The 19,579-nt window shown below is 42.8% G+C and overlaps 1 protein-coding gene and 1 long non-coding RNA gene across 6 annotated transcripts in view; one reads left to right on the top strand and one right to left on the bottom strand.

Annotated features, from left to right (window-relative positions):
* The window catches only part of LOC106506885 (uncharacterized), a 545,630-nt gene that overhangs the window by 27,177 nt on the left and 498,874 nt on the right, over positions 1-19,579 (top strand). Inside the window, exon 3 of one of the 2 annotated variants that reach the window (XR_002340917.2) lies at positions 924-4,327. The exons of the other annotated variant lie outside the window; for it this stretch is intronic. The gene's annotated coding sequence lies outside the window, so the exon portion shown is untranslated. Of the gene's footprint in view, positions 1-923; positions 4,328-19,579 lie in introns of those variants that run through there. 2 annotated transcript variants of the gene reach the window in all.
* The window catches only part of LOC146394351 (uncharacterized), a 98,457-nt gene that overhangs the window by 73,991 nt on the left and 4,887 nt on the right, over positions 1-19,579 (bottom strand). Inside the window, exon 2 of one of the 4 annotated variants that reach the window (XR_014836119.1) lies at positions 1,011-1,153. The exons of the other annotated variants lie outside the window; for them this stretch is intronic. This is a non-coding gene — a long non-coding RNA (uncharacterized LOC146394351). The remainder of the gene's footprint in view (positions 1-1,010; positions 1,154-19,579) is intronic. 4 annotated transcript variants of the gene reach the window in all.

The following is a 19,579-nucleotide window of genomic DNA, read 5'->3' as shown; positions in this document are numbered from 1 at the left end:
TGCTACCAAGTGAAAAGTCAGAGGTCAACCTGACATACACGGCCCCAAACAGCATTAGCTGGGCAGGTTCTTAGATTTCGTGGAGTTTACTCTCTTACAGGGCCCTCAGGACTCTATAGAAGATCGAGAGGGTTTTTTTTGTTTTTGTTTTTGTTTTGTTTTTGTCTTTTTGCCTTTTCTAGGGCTGCTCCCACGGCATATGGAGGTTCCCAAGCTAGGGGTTTAATCAGAGCTGTAGCCAATGGCCTACGTCAGAGGCACAGCAACTCGGGATCCAAGCCGCGTCTGCGACCTACACCACAGCTCATGGCAATGCTGGATCCTTAACCTACTGAGCAAGGCCAGGGATCGAACCTGGAACCTCATGGTTACTAGTTGGATTCGTTAACCACTGCGCCACGATGGGAACTCCGAGAGGGGTCTTTTTGAGGAAGACACATACTTGATGTCCTGCTTTGGTTTCCCTTTGGACATGTATAAATATGTCAGACTACTCCATGTCCAATGGTACCTAACTTTGCTATGAGACTGTAGGAATGGGGAGAGTATCTGCAACTGTTTATTTATTTTTTGCTTTTTAGGGCTGCACCCACGGCATAGGGAGGTTCCCAGGCTAGGGGTCCAATTAGAGCTACAGCTGCCGGCCTACACCACAGCCACAGCCATGCAGGATCGCAGGATCCGAGTCATGTCTGCAACCTACACCACAGCTCACGGCAAGGCTAGATCTTAACCCACTGAGCAAGGCCAGGGATCAAACTCGAAACCTCATGGTTCCTAGTTGGATTCATTTCCACTGCGCCGCAATGGGAACTCCTGCAACTGTTTATTTACAGCAAAGGGAAAAGTTCTAAGAAAACCCTCAGTCTCCTGTCTCTTTCTCACTTCTGCAAACCAGAGATTCCTTTGCCCTCTTTCTGCAGGGCTGATGAAATCAAGCAAACAGAAGAACATTTCGAGGTCAACCCTGTTTGTGGCAATCATTTGGTTGGAAGGAAAGAGTCCCTCACCACTGTGTCTCTGCTGGCAGCGAATGTCAAAGAAAATCCTCCATACTCTGCACTTAGATCACAATGAGGACTCCTGTGAACAACCTCCACAAACTTAGGACTTGCGGTGGAGTCACACTTTTCTCATCCTCTATTCTCAAAATCTATGAGTGAAAGAATAAGCACATTAACAACAACAACAACAAAAAGAATAAGCACATTGATTAGTCATTTGGAAATTCACAAATAGAGGCTTTACCATGAAACTTCAAATTCTGGATTTAGTATGCTGCAACAGTTTTCATGCTTCTCCTCACATTTTGGGGGAGTCTTTTTTTTTTCCCCCGTCAATTACTTCTGACACCTTTCCCAGTACAGTGATGGGACTGCAGTGGAATGAAATCATCTCTCTTGTGTGGGATTGCGGGAGTGCCATTAAGAGAATGTTTCACCACAGACGCTGTGTAGCAACAGCTGCATGGATGGAAAATTCCAGAGTCTTTTTTGTTGCAATGTTTTCCATTTTTATACATGCAAGGAAATGTGTGCTTAACTGAACTCAGCTGTTTGAAAATTTACAGAAAGTATGAGATAATAAATGCCTTTGCCATTTAAGCAATTTTAAGTAATAGCAGAAAAGATATATTTGGCTTAAAAGAGTTTATGAAATATGTATTTTGTGACCAGTACTGTGCCAAAATTAGGGAGGTTTAAAAAGTGGGGTTTTTCTGATTGATACAATGAGATGGATATGTCTGAAAAAATATGAAATTTGTTTTTCTTTTTTTTAATGTTGAGAAAAATGGAAGACTGCTATAGGATAGTTTCTTGGATCATGGAAGTGGTAAGTTTTGAGTTGTACTTTTGAGGATGGATAGAGATTTTAAAAAAATATTAAACTCAAAAAAACTCTTAAACTTAGTTTAATAAGTTTAAACTAAGTTTCTGTGTGTATTAGAGAATACATACAGAAAAAAAGTGTGTGTCTCTATCTTCAGGTACAGCTTAGTGACTTTTTACAATGGAGCACACCCATCTAATCAGCACCCAGATCAACAAAAGAACATTCCTGGCAGCTTGGAAGTCCCCCCACCCCCGTCCCCTTCTGTCACTACCCACCCCCACTTCTTTCAACAGCATGACTTACTCGTGCTCATTTCTGTACTTTCTACACATCAAATGGTGCAAAATGCAGGAAGCATCGATCAGACAGGAAGCGGTGCTGCTGTTTTGTGTCTGGAGGCCTCATGATGTCAGACACACTGCTGTTACTGCGTGTGGTCGCAGATCATTTGTTTTCACTGCTGTGTAATGGTCTGCTGTATAACTACACTCCATTTACCCAGTTCCATTGGTGCTGGGGTTTGTGGTGTTTTCAGTGTGAGGGAATTGTGAACAATGCTGTGGTGGATATTAAAGTGCATGTCTTTTGGTGAAAACACGGACACGTTTCTGTTGGGTACGTATCTACCCAGGAGTAGGAATGGCTGGTTTTGGTAGGTACCTAGAGATGGGTTTCCCCAGGTGGTTGTGTCAGTTCACACTCCCGCCAGCAGAGGGCAATGTCCCAGGCGCTCCCCAGCCTCGCCCTGGGCGGTGTGAGCAGTCAGGGGGACGCAGAGAGAGCCAGCGAAGTCTGCGGGACATGGACGTCATGCACAGGAACGGTGGTCAGATCCGGTGAGCGGCAGTGAGAAATCAGGCAGCCAGGTAGAGGTGGGGAGGTGCTGGTGGCTGCCTCCTTGACGGCATCGAGTTGGGCTTGCTCCCAGAGCAGAAGGAGACAGCGAGAACAGCCAAGCTGCATGCTGGGCCTCTCAGTCAGGGCCTCTGAGGGCTTGCTGTGTTCCAGGCAGAACCCCCTTGTGAATTAAACATGATTCCCACGCTGCAGTTCTTTGCTTCACTCTGCTGCCTGTTTCGCCCCAAAGGTGGGTGCCATTGGTCCCCACTGCAGAATGGAGACCTCCTCGTCTGACTGGACAGGAACTTGGGCTGAAGGCCTGCCTGGGGGTGGGCTTTCTTTCTTGTCGCATTTCTCGCTTGAGGAGACCTGACCACAAGACTCCAGAAAACTGTACAACAGGGTTCTCTAACAGCTTTTAAAAATAGCTTGGGATTTTTGACTTTGGAGCTTCCTGCTATTTCTCTTTGGCAAAATATAATAATTTTCAGCCTGGCTTAACCTAAAGTACTCCCTGAGCTTGAGAGTGCCCACATCTCAAGACTCTCTGGGAAGTGTTTTCAGTATAATTCTGCCCAATACCACAGCTTTTAGCCACTTGTGGCAATTTGAATTTAAATTAATTAAAGTTAATACAATCATTAATAATATATTAATATTTTTTTGACTGTACCCTTGGCATACGGAAGTTGCCAGGCCAGGGACTGAATCCAAGCTGCGGCTGCGACCTATGCCACAGCTGTAGCTAATGTCAGATCCTAAACCCACTAAGCTGGGCCAGGGGTTGAACCCACACCTCCGCAGTGACCTGAGCTGCCACAGTGACAACACCAGGTCCTGAAGCTGTTGTGCCATAGCGGGAACTCCAATACATCAATAATTATTCAGTTCTCTGTCATGCTAACCGCATGTCTAGTGCTCAGTAACCACACGGGCTGGTGGCTACTGTGTGACCTCAGAACACTTCCATCACTGCCAACGGTTCTCGTGGGCACTGGACGAGATGGTACAGTGCTGAGGGAAGGAGTGCGGATTGGGTTAAAAATGCACATGTGCTGTCACATCCCCTTTTGGTGGTTACTATAAAAATGTTTGTTCTTTCATCAAAGTGGCATTGCTGCAGCAACATTATTTACTCCTGCGTTTTTAAAAAAATTTGGTCATGTCTCATAGATGTTTCCTGCATTCTGTTTCTCTCACACATTATTATTAATTTTTTTTCTGGCTTGAAATAAAATCTGGGTGGTTAGGCATTTCCCACAAAGTCAAAAGCCGTCACGACTTAGTAATGCGTGTTGATTTACAGTTCGTGTGCGAACAAATAACTAGCCTAGAAAAATGCTGTCTGTAACCGAGGCCTCCTGGCCCCCTCTGCAGCTGGGGGTAGGATGAGGTCAGCCACAGGCCTGGCCACTCCTTCCTGAGAGCCGGCTGCCCCACACCTCCACTTGGGTCCAGGACAGGAAGCAAAAGTACTTACAGAAGATTGAACGAGAGCCCTTCGATTAGAAAGATACTCGTTATTTTTGCATGCCTTGGAGATTTGCGCATGTTGTTGAAAAACAATAATATATTCTGCTCTTCAAGGTATTTTATCAGAGTAAAACGAACTTCTGGGGAGCTCAGATCAATAAAAATCATGACTCCAACAGAATCCCTTCTCCTTCTTGGATATGGAATTTATTCCCTTTTGGTTCAGCATGAAATGAAAACAAAGTTCCAGAGGTAGACTAGCTGTATCATAGGTGTTTTGGCCATTCATTCATCTAAGAGAATTTATTGAGTACTTATTACTAACACTAAATTTGGTGGATTTATTTAAATTTGGGGATGCCGTGGTCACCCAAACTGGTGTATCTCCTGTTCTCATAGCCCTTACAAAAGGATGCAAGAATGTAAAAACTATGGAGTACCTGTCGTGGTTAACGAATCTAACTAGGAACCATGAGGTTGCAGGTTCGATCCCTGGCCTTGCTCAGTGGGTTAAGGATCCGTCATTGCCGTGAGCTGTGGCATAGGTCACAGACGCGGCTTGGATCTGGCGTTGCTGTGGCTGTGGCGTAGGCCAGTGGCTACAGCTCTGATTCGACCCCTAGCCTGGGAACCTCCATATGCTGTGGGAGCAGCCCTAGAAAAAATGCAAAAAGACAAAAAAAAAAATGCAAGAACTAGATAATCGCAGAAAAATGTGTCATAATTAGCAAAGATTGAAGTGATGGTTAGGGAAAGGGAAGTCAAATGGGCCAAAATATTTTGGTGTTTGCACAATAAGTCACAGAAAAAAGTAGTGGTGTGAAATAAAAGGGCACAGACTTTGGGGTCAAGGCATCTGAATTTATTTCCTGGTGTATCAGTTACTTACTGCTGGGTAACAAATCATCCCTTAGCAGCTAAAAACAACAAACATTTATTATCTTGTTTCTGGGGGTAGGAATTTGGGAGCAACTGAGGCTAGGTGGTTCTGACACAGTCACTCATGAGACTACAGTTAAGTCTTCAACTCTGGCTGGAGGCATGTAAAACCTTATTGAGGCTGGAGGACTTGCTTTCAAGATGGCTCACTCACACGGCTTTTGGTAGGAGGCCTCTGCTTTCTGGCTTTTGGCGGAAAGCCTCATCCTCACCAAATGGTCCTGTCCAGTGGACAGCCTGAGCATCTTCACAACACGGCAGCTGACTTCCCCGAGTGAGGGGTCCAAGAAAGCAAGAGAGAAACCACAGTACCTCCTATGACTGAGTCTTGAAAGTCACAAACCTCCACTTCACTTAGTCTTTGGTAAAGTCACACACTCAAGGGAAGGGGACTTGGGTTCCACCTTTTGAAGGGAGAAGTATCAAAGAATGTGTGCAAATCTGGAGTTCCCATTGTGGCTCACTGGGTTAAGGACCCAACATAGTTTTCATGCGGAGGTTGGTTCAGTCCCTGGCCTCAATCAGTGGGTTAAGGATATGGCATTGACCTAAGCTGTGGCACAAGTTGCAGATGCAGCTCAGATCCAGTGTTGCCACGGCTGTGGTGACTGTGGTGTAGGCCGGCAGCTGCAGCTCCAATTTGACCCCTAGCCTGGGAACTTTCATATGCTGTAGCTGTGGCCATTAAAAAAAAAAAAAAAAAAAAGAATGTGTGGACATCTTTTAAAACCACAGCACTGGCACCCACCCTTCTTCTGTTCTTCTCTAGCTGTGGGATTGTGAGTTTTAGTTTTCGCATGAGAGAAATAAGGTTAATGGTACTCACACCACAGGCTGCTCACAGCATTAAGTGAGACACTGTAAGTGAAGAAAGCTTTGCAAATTCTGAAGAGTCGTGTAGAAGTTGGTTATTTAGGAAAATGCAGAGAAACATGGAGCCTCACCCTCACAAAGTTCCCATTTATTTTGTTCAAGGTGTTTGTTGGAGTTCCTGTCGTGGCTCAGCAGTTAGTGAACCCAACTAAGATCCATGAGGATGTGGGTTTGATCCCTGGCCTCCCTCAGTGGGTTAAGGATCCGGTGTTGCCATGAGCTGTGGTGGAGGCCGCAGACGTGGCTTGGATCCGAGGTTGCTGTGGCTGTGGCACAGGGCCTAGGCCAGCGGCTACAGTTCCAACTGGGCCCCTAGCCTGGGAATCTTCATATGCGGCAGGTGTGGCCCTAAAAAAAAAAAAAAAAAAAGACCAAGGTGTTTGTTGAGCAATGAAGGATTTCCAGGATGATTCAGGAACAATCTGGGCTGTAGAAGGTTTTCTTCACTGTTTCATTTTCATTCTTTTCTATTAGAACTCCAGTTTGGTATGGGTTGCACACCCTCAATATTTCTTTGCTTAAACTAATTTTTAACTCTTTGGGTCCCTGTTTTGAGTAGATTCCTAAATGCTATTTTCTAATCACAATTCCCTTCTTGGCTGTGTTCAGCATGAAGGAGCTTTTGTCTTCTTCTTTTTTTTTCACCCCCACAATGTCTAATTTATTTTTCTCATCCACCTGATATTTTCTATAGTCCCAACATCTGCACTCCCATTGATAGATGCTGCTAATCTCTGCACATTAGGGGCTTATAAACTGAAAGAGTTAAACCAACACAGATGCTCAGTACAGGGATGCTAAAGAAACAAATGTCCACCAATGAAGGAGTGGCTTCTGTTAGCAAGGAGCAAACATTGACGCATTAGCATGATATGTATCCACTGCATTACTGAATTATTGTGAGGGCTATCCTTTAGCCTCCTGTCTTCTGGTGTCTTCCCTCTTGGTCTTTAGTAGGGATGCCATTAACGGTAGTGAGGCTCTGCATCCCAGCTGGAATGAGCAGGATGAACCCGCCAGCTGTTTTCTTCAGTATCTGTTTTCTGTGTTGGTCTAGCTTTTGCAGCCTGGAAGCCCCAAACATGCACAGATCAGCGACATCCCTGATCTGGGCTTTGGTGCGGGCTTCCTCTTCTGTTGGCCTTTGACGTCTGACCTGTTGATGGCCCTAATTCCACCAATGTGGCTGTATTTTAGCAACAATTCTTACTTGCCTGTTTTGGGACAGGTGTAGATCTCTCCAAATATTGGCCATTTTACCTTTCCTCTTGCCCATTATTAGCCTCATTTCCTCCCTTTCAAAGATAGCGTCAAAAAGAATAAGAAAAGCACCTGAGGAATGACGCAGGACTGCAACAGAAACAAACTTGCTTGACTCATGCAAAACAATGTTTTTCTGTTTGCTTTGCTTTGTTTTTTGGCTGTGGTGGCATGCAGCAGCTGGATGTGGGATCTCTCAGACTAGAGACTGAACACAGGTCACAGTGGTAAAAGCGCTGAGTCCTAACCAGTAGACCACCATCGAGCCCCTACATTCAAGCCATCTTTGCGGAGCATGTACTCTAGTCCTTCTTTTTTTTGGAGGGGGGGGCTGCACCTGCAACATGCAGAAGTTCCTGGGCCAGGGATTGAATTGGCACCAGAGCAGTAACCAAAGCCCCAGCAGTGACAACCCTGAGTCCTTAAACCCGCATCCCCAACCCCAGTCTTAGAATTGATGGCTTTATGACAAGTGCTATCAGTTTGAAGAAAATGAGGCATGGCTTTTATTTTTCTAGAGCTTGTCGTTAAGTGTTTCTGAAACTACTGGACGTCCCTGTGCCTGTCATATTCCTTTAGACTTCTGTAATGACAGCTATGGGGATGGGGCTTTGGCTGGAGACGTTGCTGTATGTATTAAGACAGTCTCCACTGACAGACTGTTTACCTACTCAAGTGGATATAAGTACTCTGATGTTTTTTCTGTACACCTGTGACTAGAAGTCAGAAGACCTGACTCTAATAGTATTAATTTTGCCATCAACCTAACAGGGATGCAGGTTGTCCAGAGTCAGCATCATCACTGCACAGCATGACTGCTGGCTTTCATTATGTTTGCTGAATGAATGGACAAAGACAGGAAAAAAATAAAGGTAGGACCTTGGGTAATTCAGTCAACTTATCTAAACTTCAGATTCATCATTTAAAAAATGACTTAACTGCATTAATGCTCTTTAGAGACTGCTTTAACTTTAAAAAAAAGATTCTAAATTAAATTTTTGGATACTGGATGGTATATTAGAATAAACAAACAACTCACTGAGCTCAAAAAAACTACTGCAGTGCTACATTATAGTTAAATATTATCCAGTGATGATTTATCAGGAATTAATTTTTTCAAGGAATGTATATAAACCCAAGGTGATATATTTTATTTTATTTTTCAAGGGTGAGGCCATAATTTATTGCTGTAGCATCAGAAGATCAATTTGTTTCCCCCAAATGCTTTTAAAAATCCAAGAGGCCAAGCCAATCAATGTTGGACATTTGTTTCCATCGTTAGCCAGTTCACTGGACATTACTTTTGCAGGGGCTTAGGAGGGCTGCTCAAGCATAATTTTTATCTTTTTTTTTTTTTTTAAGGCTGCCCTGTGGCATATGGAGGTTCCCAGGCTAGGGATCCAATGAAAGCAGTAGCTGCCAGCCTATGCCACAGCCACAGCAATGCAGGATCCAGGCTGTGTCTGCGACCTACATCACAGCTCATGGCAATGCTGGATCCTTTAACTCACTGAGTGAGGCCAGGGATCGAACCCACGTCCTTGTGGATACTTGGTGGGTTCGTTAACCACTGATTCACAACGGGAACTCTGCATGTTTTTTAAATTAATATCATCACCATTAGTACTGTTATTCTCCTAAGGTGCTTTACTCTGGCAAGCAGTTACAGAATTCCCGTTTTATGTTTAGGTGTTCTGAGCTCACCCAAAATTCCTTCGTCCATGTGACATTTCAATAATTTGACAATTCCTCAGCAATCACTTAACTCCTTACATTCAATATAATTTTCTCTGTATGGTGAGTTTTTATAAATCTTCCTAGTAATGGGCTGCTGAGTCGCTAGCACAAGATAATCGAACTTATTGTCTACCTCTCCACACCTATGCAGATTTCTAGCAGACAGCCTACCATTCACCAGGTAAGCTCACCTTCCAATGTACAAACTGCTATGTTTTCCCTAGTTACATATAAGATACTGATTTCCATAGATAAATATACATTTTAGAAATTGATTCCAATTTTTAACTGCCCACTGCGTGTCTCTCATCTTAAGACTCATCAAGAACACATACACACTAATCAAGAACACGTAACAACCCATAATGCTGGAATAAGAGAACTAGAACAGTGCTACTTGATACCACATCAACGATAAATCTGAATCCTGGGCTACCAACATCTCCTCAAAAGGCACACTTGCTTTTAGAATCTCTTCTGTAACTGAATTAGACAAGTACTTGTGTTTACAATTACTGTCTCATAAATCACGAAAACCCCTTTTTGATGTATTTCTTTACATATTAATCATGTGTAGCAGTGCCACCCCATCTTTGTCAAGTTTCTGGCATGTCTGAGGGAAACTTATAAGGTACAAAATCCCTGTACAGGGATTCCTGGGTTTCTTGCATTTCTACTCTATTATGACCCATGGGGCTAGATGACGAAATGGCTTGTTTTTGTTTTGGTTTTTTTTTAGGGCTGCACCTGCAGCATATGGAGGTTCCCAGGCTAGGGTCGAATCAGAGCTGCAGCTGCCAACCTACACCACAGCCACAGCAACTCAGGATTCGAACCTCATCTGTGACCTACACCACAGCTGGTGGCAATACCAGATGGATCCTTAACCCACTGAGAGAGGCCAGGGATTGAACCTGAATCCTCATGATTTGTTTCTGCTGAGCCACAGTGGGAACTCCCCAAACGGCTTATTTTAAAGCCACTGAGAATAGTTGTCTTTGGTGGCTGAACTTAGTGGTTAAAATAACCTAGTATATAGAGTAGTGGTTAAGGAGTGGGATATCACAGGCTCAAATCCTGTCTTTCCATAAACAAGTTATAAGAGCTGTGCAGAATTTCTTACTCTCTCTGAGCCTCACTGTGAAAAAGGATAATCTATATTGGCTACTGTGGATTAAATGACCAGTACTAGTTGAATGCTTATATCCAGCCTTCTGCTTATAGAAAGTATTCACTAAATAAGAACAGGAAAAAAAGACAATTTGTGTCATTTATTTTCCCTTGATATAAAGGATAAAAAATAAAATCCAAAAAACACACAAGAAAGTAGGATAGCTACTGACTATATTTTCTTCCTTATTTTTTACAGGGTATTTCCTTGTGAAATTAGAGTTGATTTTGGAATGAGAGGGTGGTATCTCTGGGTAGAAAATGTCTGGCTGAAGAAAGGACTACTGAATAGACATTTTATATTTTGGGTAATTACCCGGAATACAGAAGGCAGTTTTCTGTGCTTGGGAAACTCCCTGCTACAGTAGGAGAACCGTCTTAATTTCTGTTCTAAATTTTATTGTGCATGACAGGCTGTGTTCTCTTTAGCGGCCTCCTGAATATTGGATTTGCTCATATAATTTCATGAACTGAGCTATTCCACTTATCTGTCAGCTCTCATACATTTGGTTCCATGAATATAATTCGATACATTTGGCTAAAAAGACATTGGATAACATAGTTAAGACTTTCATCTTGGCAAAGACCCAGCAAGATTGGAAATATGTAGCAAAATATAGCAAGTCTGGTTCATAGGACTCTATATACAGATAAATAATTTGTTTCTTACAAATCCAGAGCGCTTGGTATATCCAGTATGATTTTATCTCTATTGCAGCTTTTAAACTAGTCAGAACTTCATATGCACAGAGAAAAGGAAAAGCATGACTTTAACCCTTCTTCAATGCAAATATATGATTTGGCATTTTAAATTTTATCTCAATATTTTCCCTCAAACCAATTAAGCTATTAAGCTTTCTTTTATGAAAAATAAAATCATGCTCTACAAAGCATTAATTTAAAATTTTTGGTCAATTAGATTATTTAGCACAAAATTTCAAAATTCACAAAGACTGTGGCCCCCCATATCTAGAACAATTTTGGAGAGGCATAAAGACCACCTCTGCTCCCTTTTTCAGAAAATAATCAGGAAAAGGAACTTTGTAGGAAGAGGTACAGTAGTTCTAAGAAGAAAAATTTTAAGTGATGCGCCAAGTATCCATGTTTTATTTTTGATAAAGACTATCAATAAAAAATTTATTTTATCTGGTCCACTGAGTACCCTGCTGGAAGGGCTGACACTCTGGAAAGAATTTTTTTTTCCTGTTGGAGTTGAAGTCTTTCCTGCATATTCTGTGTTTGGTATGTATATATGTGTGTGTTCCAATTACTACGGCTGTGTAACAGCACACCCCAAATATAGTGGCTTAAAATAATGGTAATAAGTTCTTATCTCTCCAAGCTTCCATGCATCAGGAATTTGAGAGTGACTTAGCTGAGTGATTCTGGCCCTGGTTCTCTCATGACATTGTAGTTGGTTCTTGAGCAGGGCCGTGATTATCTGAAGGCTTGATGGAGGCTGGGACTCTGGTAGCTCTCTCCCTTGGCTAGCAAATCAGTCCCTCTCTACATGGCCTCTCCACATGCTGCTTGAGTATCCTCACCGCATGGTGGATGGCATTTTCCAGAGTGACTGATCCAAAAGACCAAGGTGAGAGCTTTGATGCCTTTTATGGCTTAGTCTGGGAAAGCACACACTATCATTTCTGCTGGATTCTATTGGTCACGTAGAGCCAGTCCTAGTTCAAGTGGGAGCAGACTACCTAAGGGCATGAACTCCATGAGCATCACCGAGGGCCCATCCTGGAGGCTGGCTACCATGGAGCATATGCTTCCATCACATTTTTATTGACATTTGAAAATGCACTTGGCTAAATACCAATTTTCCAATAAACTACTGGACATGATCTATGTAAACATTAAACGAAGAAAAAAATTTAAGGTTAAAAAAAAAAGTTAAGAAACAGCAAGTATGAGAAACGTGAATGTGATGTGATTTTGAACAAAAGAGTGTTTCTGTGTTGTTTTTTTTTTTTCTTTTTTTTCTTAAGGGCTGCACTTGCGGCATACAGAGGTTTCTAGTCTAGGGGTTCAATCAGAGCTGTAGTCCCTGGCCTACACCACAGCCACAGCAACATAGGATATGAGCCGCATCTGCGACCTACACCACAGCTGGTAGCAATGCTGGATGGATCCTTAACCCACTGAGTGAGGTCAGGGATCAAATCCTTGTCAACATGGATGCTAGTCAAGATTTGCTTCTGCTGAGCCACGACGGGAACTCCAAAAGAGTGGTTTTAAAGATACTTTCCTCTTTAATGGATAAAAAAAAATTCTAAAGCTGTTATGTATGCAATCATTCTTAAGCTTGGAATTAACGTTGTTCCCCTTTGCTTGGGTAGAAGTTATGCATGCTTGATCACTTTAACACCTGTAGTGGTACTTCAGGGAGACAAGTCATCAGACACAGAAAACATGAGTATGTGCTGTGATTCCATAATGAACATATTCACGTGGAAGAGAATTTGGGACATTCAGAATCCGCAAGCTTAAGGACCCTGCTGTGTGTCGGATTCCATAAAACCTCTCTACCATGGGCAGCCTTGGAAGGCGCATGTCAACGTCAGGAAATATGATAGAAAACCCCCAAATGCCTGCCCAGACTCTTTGAGATGCATCTTATGCATCTCATGAGAAGCAGCTCCAGAGTTGTGGGGATGGCTCCACAACACGGAGAATGGCCTAAGGCCTCGTCAAAGACTGCCTTGGAACAGAAACCCTGCCTGAGTTCCCTGGGGAGCAGAACACAGGCACAGACTGGAGAGAGAGGCAACTGCAGAAAAAGATTAATGCAGAGAAGGCAATACCTAGATTCCAGAGTCCACAGTCTCTCTGACTGGGGCTGATCGTGGTTGTCTTAGAAGACCACATGCTAACAGTGGTGCTAACCCTTCAGCTCCTCAAAACTGAGTGCAAAGGTATCTTAAGTTTTCTGTTTCCTTGTGTCTTTGGCTTGGTTTTTATTCTTTATTGAAGCGGGCTTTCCTGAGCAGTCACGTTTGAAAAAGAGAATGGTGGGTTGGCTCTCTACCTCGAAGAATTTGTTGTGGAAAACAACTTTACCAGAAAGAAAACAAAACAAACCCCTACCCCTCACTCCCAGTTTTACCTCTGAAATAAGAAACCACAAAGAGATAGGGAGCTATGTGAACAATGGGATAATTATTTGAAAAGATTTAATAATAATTTGTCTTTAAGGTAACAAAAATAACATGTGCAGGTGAGACAATATATATTTTTAATTAGATTTTTTTGGGGGGGTGGATTATTGTACAGCCTCCATTTGCTTCAGGCTTATTTTTATCTGGGTTCTTCTTTTTCTAAAACTGTTGGAGGGAATTATTTTCTCAGGACATCAAATTCTTGGCTCAAATTGTAACCAGACAGGCTGCAGCACTTTTTTAAAAGTATCTTTTTCCTTCTTGTTTCTCATCTTTTATTTCTCAAAATACATGTGCTTTTTATAGATATGGGAGCAATTTCCAGATCAGGCTCTCTGAAAATAGTCTGAATTAGAATATATTAGGGGAAAATCATAATTTACCCACAGAAGCACATCATGTTTTATTTTATTAAAAGCAGTACACAGAGGCTGCAGACAGGAAATGAGGTGGAGATTTTTCTCTCGGCTCTTATTTAAGGCAGAGTTTTGTTTACAAGGAATTGTTTTTAATGTTATAGGGACACATTAATTAAAAATAAATGTAAGCACAACTCGTTTTCCATTCTGCTTTGTTTTTATTTCTCCTCGAATATCCTCTGGGGGTTTGAGGAAGTGCAAAGGTTGTATTTTCCAAGGGTATCCTTTTCCGGCTGGGGAATGAACTCTATGAGATTCCAAAGAACTTTGCCCCTTGGATCTGTTTCTCCTGTCCACTCGCACTGAGGCTCATCTGGGTCATGTCCTTCATCCTTCTACTCGTGATTGCAGCGGTGGCTCAGATGCCTCACGTTCAATTTAGTTTCCAGATTGCATGTGATTATCACCTGTCATAGAGCAATACTTTGATTGCATCGTATCTGCTCTGAAGTTTGTGAACACATTCCCATTGCTATGAAGCAAAGTCCAAACCCTTCTGGGTCAGCACTGACGATGCATCCAAAAGCTGGCACCGTGATACATGCAAAGACTGAATAACACAGCAATTGCCTTCTTGGGCTTTGGTCCCAGAGAGATAAAATTTATGTTCACACAAAGATCCATATGCAAATGTTCACACAAGTTTTATCTGCAATATCCCCAAACGGGAAACAGCTCCCAGCATTCTTCACTAGGTGAATGGTTAAGCCAACTCCATATTCCTTCCATATATGGAGTACTACCAGGCAACAAAAAGGAAACGGCTATTGAGTGATATAAGGACTTGGCTGTATCTCCAAGGAAATGTGCTGAGTGAAAAAGCCAATCAATCCTTGGCTGAAGGCTGCTCCCAGGTTAGAATAATTCTCAGCGTTTATGGTCTGCTGGTGAAAGAGCATAGCGGAATCTGTTACCGTAGGAAGGTCCCAAGCCAAGAGTTGTAGGTGTCGGTAGTTGGAGGACAGCCTGGCAGACGTGAATACATGTGTGCCAAGGGGATGTGGATAAGCGCAGAAAGAGCTAACGGCTGAAAGTGAAATTAAGGAAACCTACTAGAAATTAGAGCAAAAAGACAAGGAGATGGGGGACAGGAGAGAAACCATAAAAGTTAGAAACCACTCCAGGAGGCCCAATATCTAAATAACGGGAGTTCCAGAAAGAGAGAAAACGAAAAAAACCCAGAAGGAATAAATCATAAATAATTCTTTAAAAAGCCCAAGACAGTGAATCCTGCTTCTGACAGGCATATGGTGGCAGCTTGGTTCTGAACTGTCTCTCCTAGAAAATATACGAAGCTACAAGAAAAACAGCAACCTGCAAGTCACATTTTCAATAAACCTGGGAGTCAGAGAAAACCTGTAGATTCAGAGTTGTAAGCCCAGCTCCCAAAGTCACAACGTGCAGGAAGCCTGATGGAAAAGCCACAGGAGTTTTATATCAGCATAGCACAAACACCGTATTATAAAGTATCAGGGAAGATTAATCTGGGAGTCATCTATGGTATCTGAAGGCACTTTCTTTATTATTATTATTATTTTTTGCCATATCCATAGCATGTTGAGGTTCCCAGGTCAGGGATCTAACCCACATCACACTGTGACCTGAGCCCCTGCGATGACCCCACCTGATCCTGAATCCACTGAGCCACAAGAGAACTCCAATCACTTTACCAAAGAGAGAAGAAAGGGCCTTGTCGGTGGTGTTTCAAGGTCATTACAGATACCCCAGGGCTCTTGTTACGAAGTAAATTCTGATATGGAGAGGGACAGAGAGCTCCGCATTTCCAACCATCCCAAGCGATGCTGATGCTCTGAGGAAGAGAGACAAGGAGCACACTCTGTATAATGAGGCTTTAGCACAGGGCTCTCAGCCTTGGCTGTACTTTCCAATCACCCAGGGGGCCTTTAAAAAGTCCTGTTGCCCAGGCTCCATCTCAGAGTAGTCCATGCAATCTCTGGGGACCCAGACATACTTGATCAATTGCAGCTCTTAAGGCAGAATCTGGTGCTTAACCTCATTAATTATGTTTTTTCTTGGTCTCTTTTTTAGGGCTACACCTGTGGCATATGGAGGTTCCCAGGCTAGGGGTCCAATTAGGGCTGTAGCTGCTGGCCTACACCACAGCCACAGCAATACAGGATCTGAGTTGCATCTGTGACCTACACCACAGCCCATGGCAATACTGGATCCTTAATCCACTGAGCAAGGGCAGGGATTGAACCCGCATCTTCATGGATGCTAGCTGGGTTTGCTAACCCCTGAGCCATGACGGGAATGCCAATGTCATTAATTATTAGAGAAATATATATCAAAACCATAATGAGGTATTACCTCACATCTGTCAAATGGCTACCATCAAAAACTCTGCAAATAATAAATGTTGGAGAGGATGTGGAGGAAAGGGATCCCTGTATACTGTTGGTGGGAATGTCAATTGGTGCAGCCACTGTGGAAAAGAGTATGCAGGTTCCTCAAAAAATTAAAAATAGAACCATCATATGACCTAGCAATTCCACTCCTGGGTATGTATTTGGAAAAAAAACATTAATTCAAAAAGATTCATGCACCCCAATGTTCATAGGTACATTATTTACAATAGCCAAGACATGGAAGCAACTCAAGTGCTCATTAAGAGATGAATGGATAAAGGTGTGGTACACAGGAGTTCCTGTTGTGGAGCAGGGGAAACAAATCTGACTAGGAACCATGAGGTTGCAGGTTCGATCCCTGACCTTGCTCAGTGGGTTAAGGATCTGGTGTTGCCGTGAGCTGTGGTGTAGGTCGCAGACGTGGCTTGGATCTGGTGTTGCTGTGGCTCTGGTGTAGGCCGGCAGCTGTAGCTCCATTAGACTCCTAGCCTGGGAACCTCCATATGCCGCAGGTGTGGCCCTATGAAGTGGGGGGGGGGTAAGAAAAAAAAAAAGAATGTGGTACATGTACAGTGGAATATCACTCAGCCATAAAAATGAAATATTGCCATTTGCAGCAAGGTAGATGGATCTAAAGAATATTAGGCTTAGTGAAACAGACAAGACAAATACCATATGATATCCCTGACACACAGAATCCGAAAAAATAACATGAATGTATACGCAAAACAGAAACAGACTCAAAGATACAGCAAACAATCTTGTGGTTAACCGTGTGGTGAGGGATAAGTTAGGTCTATGAGATTAACAGATACAAACTACTATATATAAAATAGATAAGCAGAGTTCCCCTCCTGGCTCAGTGGAAAGAAATCTAACTAGTATCCATGAGTTTGCAGGCTCCATCCCTGACCTTGCTCAGTGGGTTTATGATCTGGTGATGCTGTGAGCTATGGTGTAGGCTGCAGATGTGGCTTGGATCTGGTGTTGATGTGGCTGTGGTATAGGCAGGTGGCTACAGCTCTGATGCGACCCCTAGCCTGGGAACCTCCATATGCCACGGGTGCAGCCCTAAAAAAAAAAATTAGGTACCAGCCAGAATGGCCATCATCAAAAAGTCTACAAACAATAAGTGTTGGAGAGGGTGTGGAGAAAAAGGAACCCTAGTACACTGTTGGTGGGATTGTACATTGGTGCAACCACTGTGGAAAACAGTATGGAGATGCCTCAGAAAACTAAAACTAGAACTACCATTTGATCCAGCAATCCCACTCCTGGGCATCTATCCAGAGAAAACCATGACTCAAAAAGACACATGTACTCCAATGTTCACTGCAGCACTATTTGCAATGGCCAAGACAGGGAAACAACCTAAATGTCCATCGACAGAGGAGTGGATCAAGAAGATGTGGTACATGGAGTTTCCGTTGTGGCACAGTGGTTAACGAATCTGACTAGGAGCCATGAGGTTCCTAGTAGCCCAGTAGCTCCGATTAGACCCACAGCCTGGGAATCTCCACATCCCATGGGAGCAGCCTCAGAAAAAAAGGCCAAAAGACAAAGATGAGAGAGAGAGAAAAAAAAAAAGATGTGGTACATATACACAATGGAATATTACTCAGCCATTAAAAGGAATGAAATACCAGAATTTTTAGCAACATGGATGGACCTAGAAATTATCATGTTAAGTGAAGTCAGCCATACAATGAGACACCAACATCAAATGCTTTCACTGACATGTGGAATCTTAAAAAAGACACAATAAACTTTGCAGAACAGATACTGACTCACAGACTTTGAAAAACTTATGGTGTCCAAAGGAGACAGTTCGGGGAGTGGAAAGGTGCACTAGGGTTGTGTGGGATGGAAATCCTATAAAATTGGATTGTGATGATCATTGTTCAACTACAAATGTAATAGAGTCATTGAGTAATAAAAATAAATAAATAAATAAAAATAAAAGTTGCCGATGGGAGGAAAATTAGGTAAGCAACAAGAATATACTGTATAGCACAGGGAATTATACCCATTATTTTAAAATAATCTACAGTGAAGTATAATCTGCAAAAATACTAAATCACTATGCTGTACACTGGAAACTAACATAATATTGTAATTCCACTATACTCCAAAAAATCATGAATTTCTGAGGGGGTAGGGAGTGGATAAAAGCAGAATCTGGGTTACGTTTTGAACTGGATGATTTAGGGGGTCACAACAGGTGCCTTAAAGAGGGAAGAGAGCCTGTGCAGTGGAGGAGAGCTGGCAGTTCCCAGGCAGTGGCCACATGGAAATGTGGGTCCAGCTACTATTCCACTCTTTCAAGAGGGCATTTGGATGGGTGATGGGAAAACTATTAATTTTTATGTACTGCCACCCAACCCAGATTCCCCTGAAACATGGGGCAGGACAGCATTGGGCAGACTGGAAAACCTGCTGGTGGGATTTAGCTTGGCCTGGTGGCAACCTCTGAACAAGATGGGCACTCACAAGTGTGCCGAGAGGGGTTTCCTCACCCCAATGCCCGAGGTTTGGCAGGTTCCCTCGATGGAGCCCAAAGACGCTAAACACCTACAGTAACAGCATCAGTGTCACTGTCAGGACGAAATGGCAAAGTTCCCACCAGGAAGAAAAGGACAATTCAGGACTAGAGGAGGACAGCTAGAAAAGCTGACTAGTTAATTCAGATGATATCTTCACCTTATTTCCTAGGACACAGTTATCCACAGCCAGCCAGTTATCTATCTATCCATCCATTCATCCATCCATCCATCTACCCACCTACCTACCTATCCATCTACTCCTACCCACCAGTCCATCGATGCATCCATCCATGCATGCATCCAACCATCCATCTGTTATCTATTTATCTATTTACATGCATAAAACTTTTTTTTTCTGGTAAAGAATCGGGAAGGCAATAGGAAAATCTGTATTGTTGACAACCTTATCAATTTTCTCCAGTCTGGCACTGTAATACACATTTAAATTTACATATTCAGATTAACCCACGAGGAGCTCCATGAGCACCTCCACCTAGGCAGCTCGTTTCTCCACCTTCCTGACAATATTCTTTCATCCATTCATTAATCACTACAGCACACACCTGAGTACATTCCCATAGAGGCTGCCAGCTTAGTGGCCCATAAATCATTCCAACTCTCTCCCTTTATCTTTCATTCACATGAGTCTCTACTCCTCTGTAACATCTGAAAAAAGGCCCAATGATACACAATTATTTTTCTAAATCTACCTATGTAACTTGGTTATATGTTAGGTGAGGCTTCATAGATTTTACTGTAAAGATATAAATTTACATTACACGGAAGGAATACAGGAGACATACTGCTGATTAAAAGGAATCATAGCGAATAGTGACAATGTGCATCGAGGAAGAAAAGTGGAAGTGAGACTGAATTGTCGGTATGGGGTTCTGTAATGGGAGATTCTGAATGCCAAGTGGCCATTCATTTCAGGATGGGAATGCATACTGGCCCCACAGGTA

The sequence above is a fragment of the Sus scrofa genome, chromosome Y, assembly GCF_054392235.1.
Source record: "Sus scrofa isolate SSC_HxYL_T2T_F1_AM1 chromosome Y, Sscrofa_HxYL_maternal_Yorkshire_Landrace_v2.0, whole genome shotgun sequence".
NCBI lineage: Eukaryota > Metazoa > Chordata > Mammalia > Artiodactyla > Suidae > Sus > Sus scrofa.
Note: the sequence above shows the minus strand (reverse complement) of the source record. Positions and strands in the feature narration are given on the sequence as shown.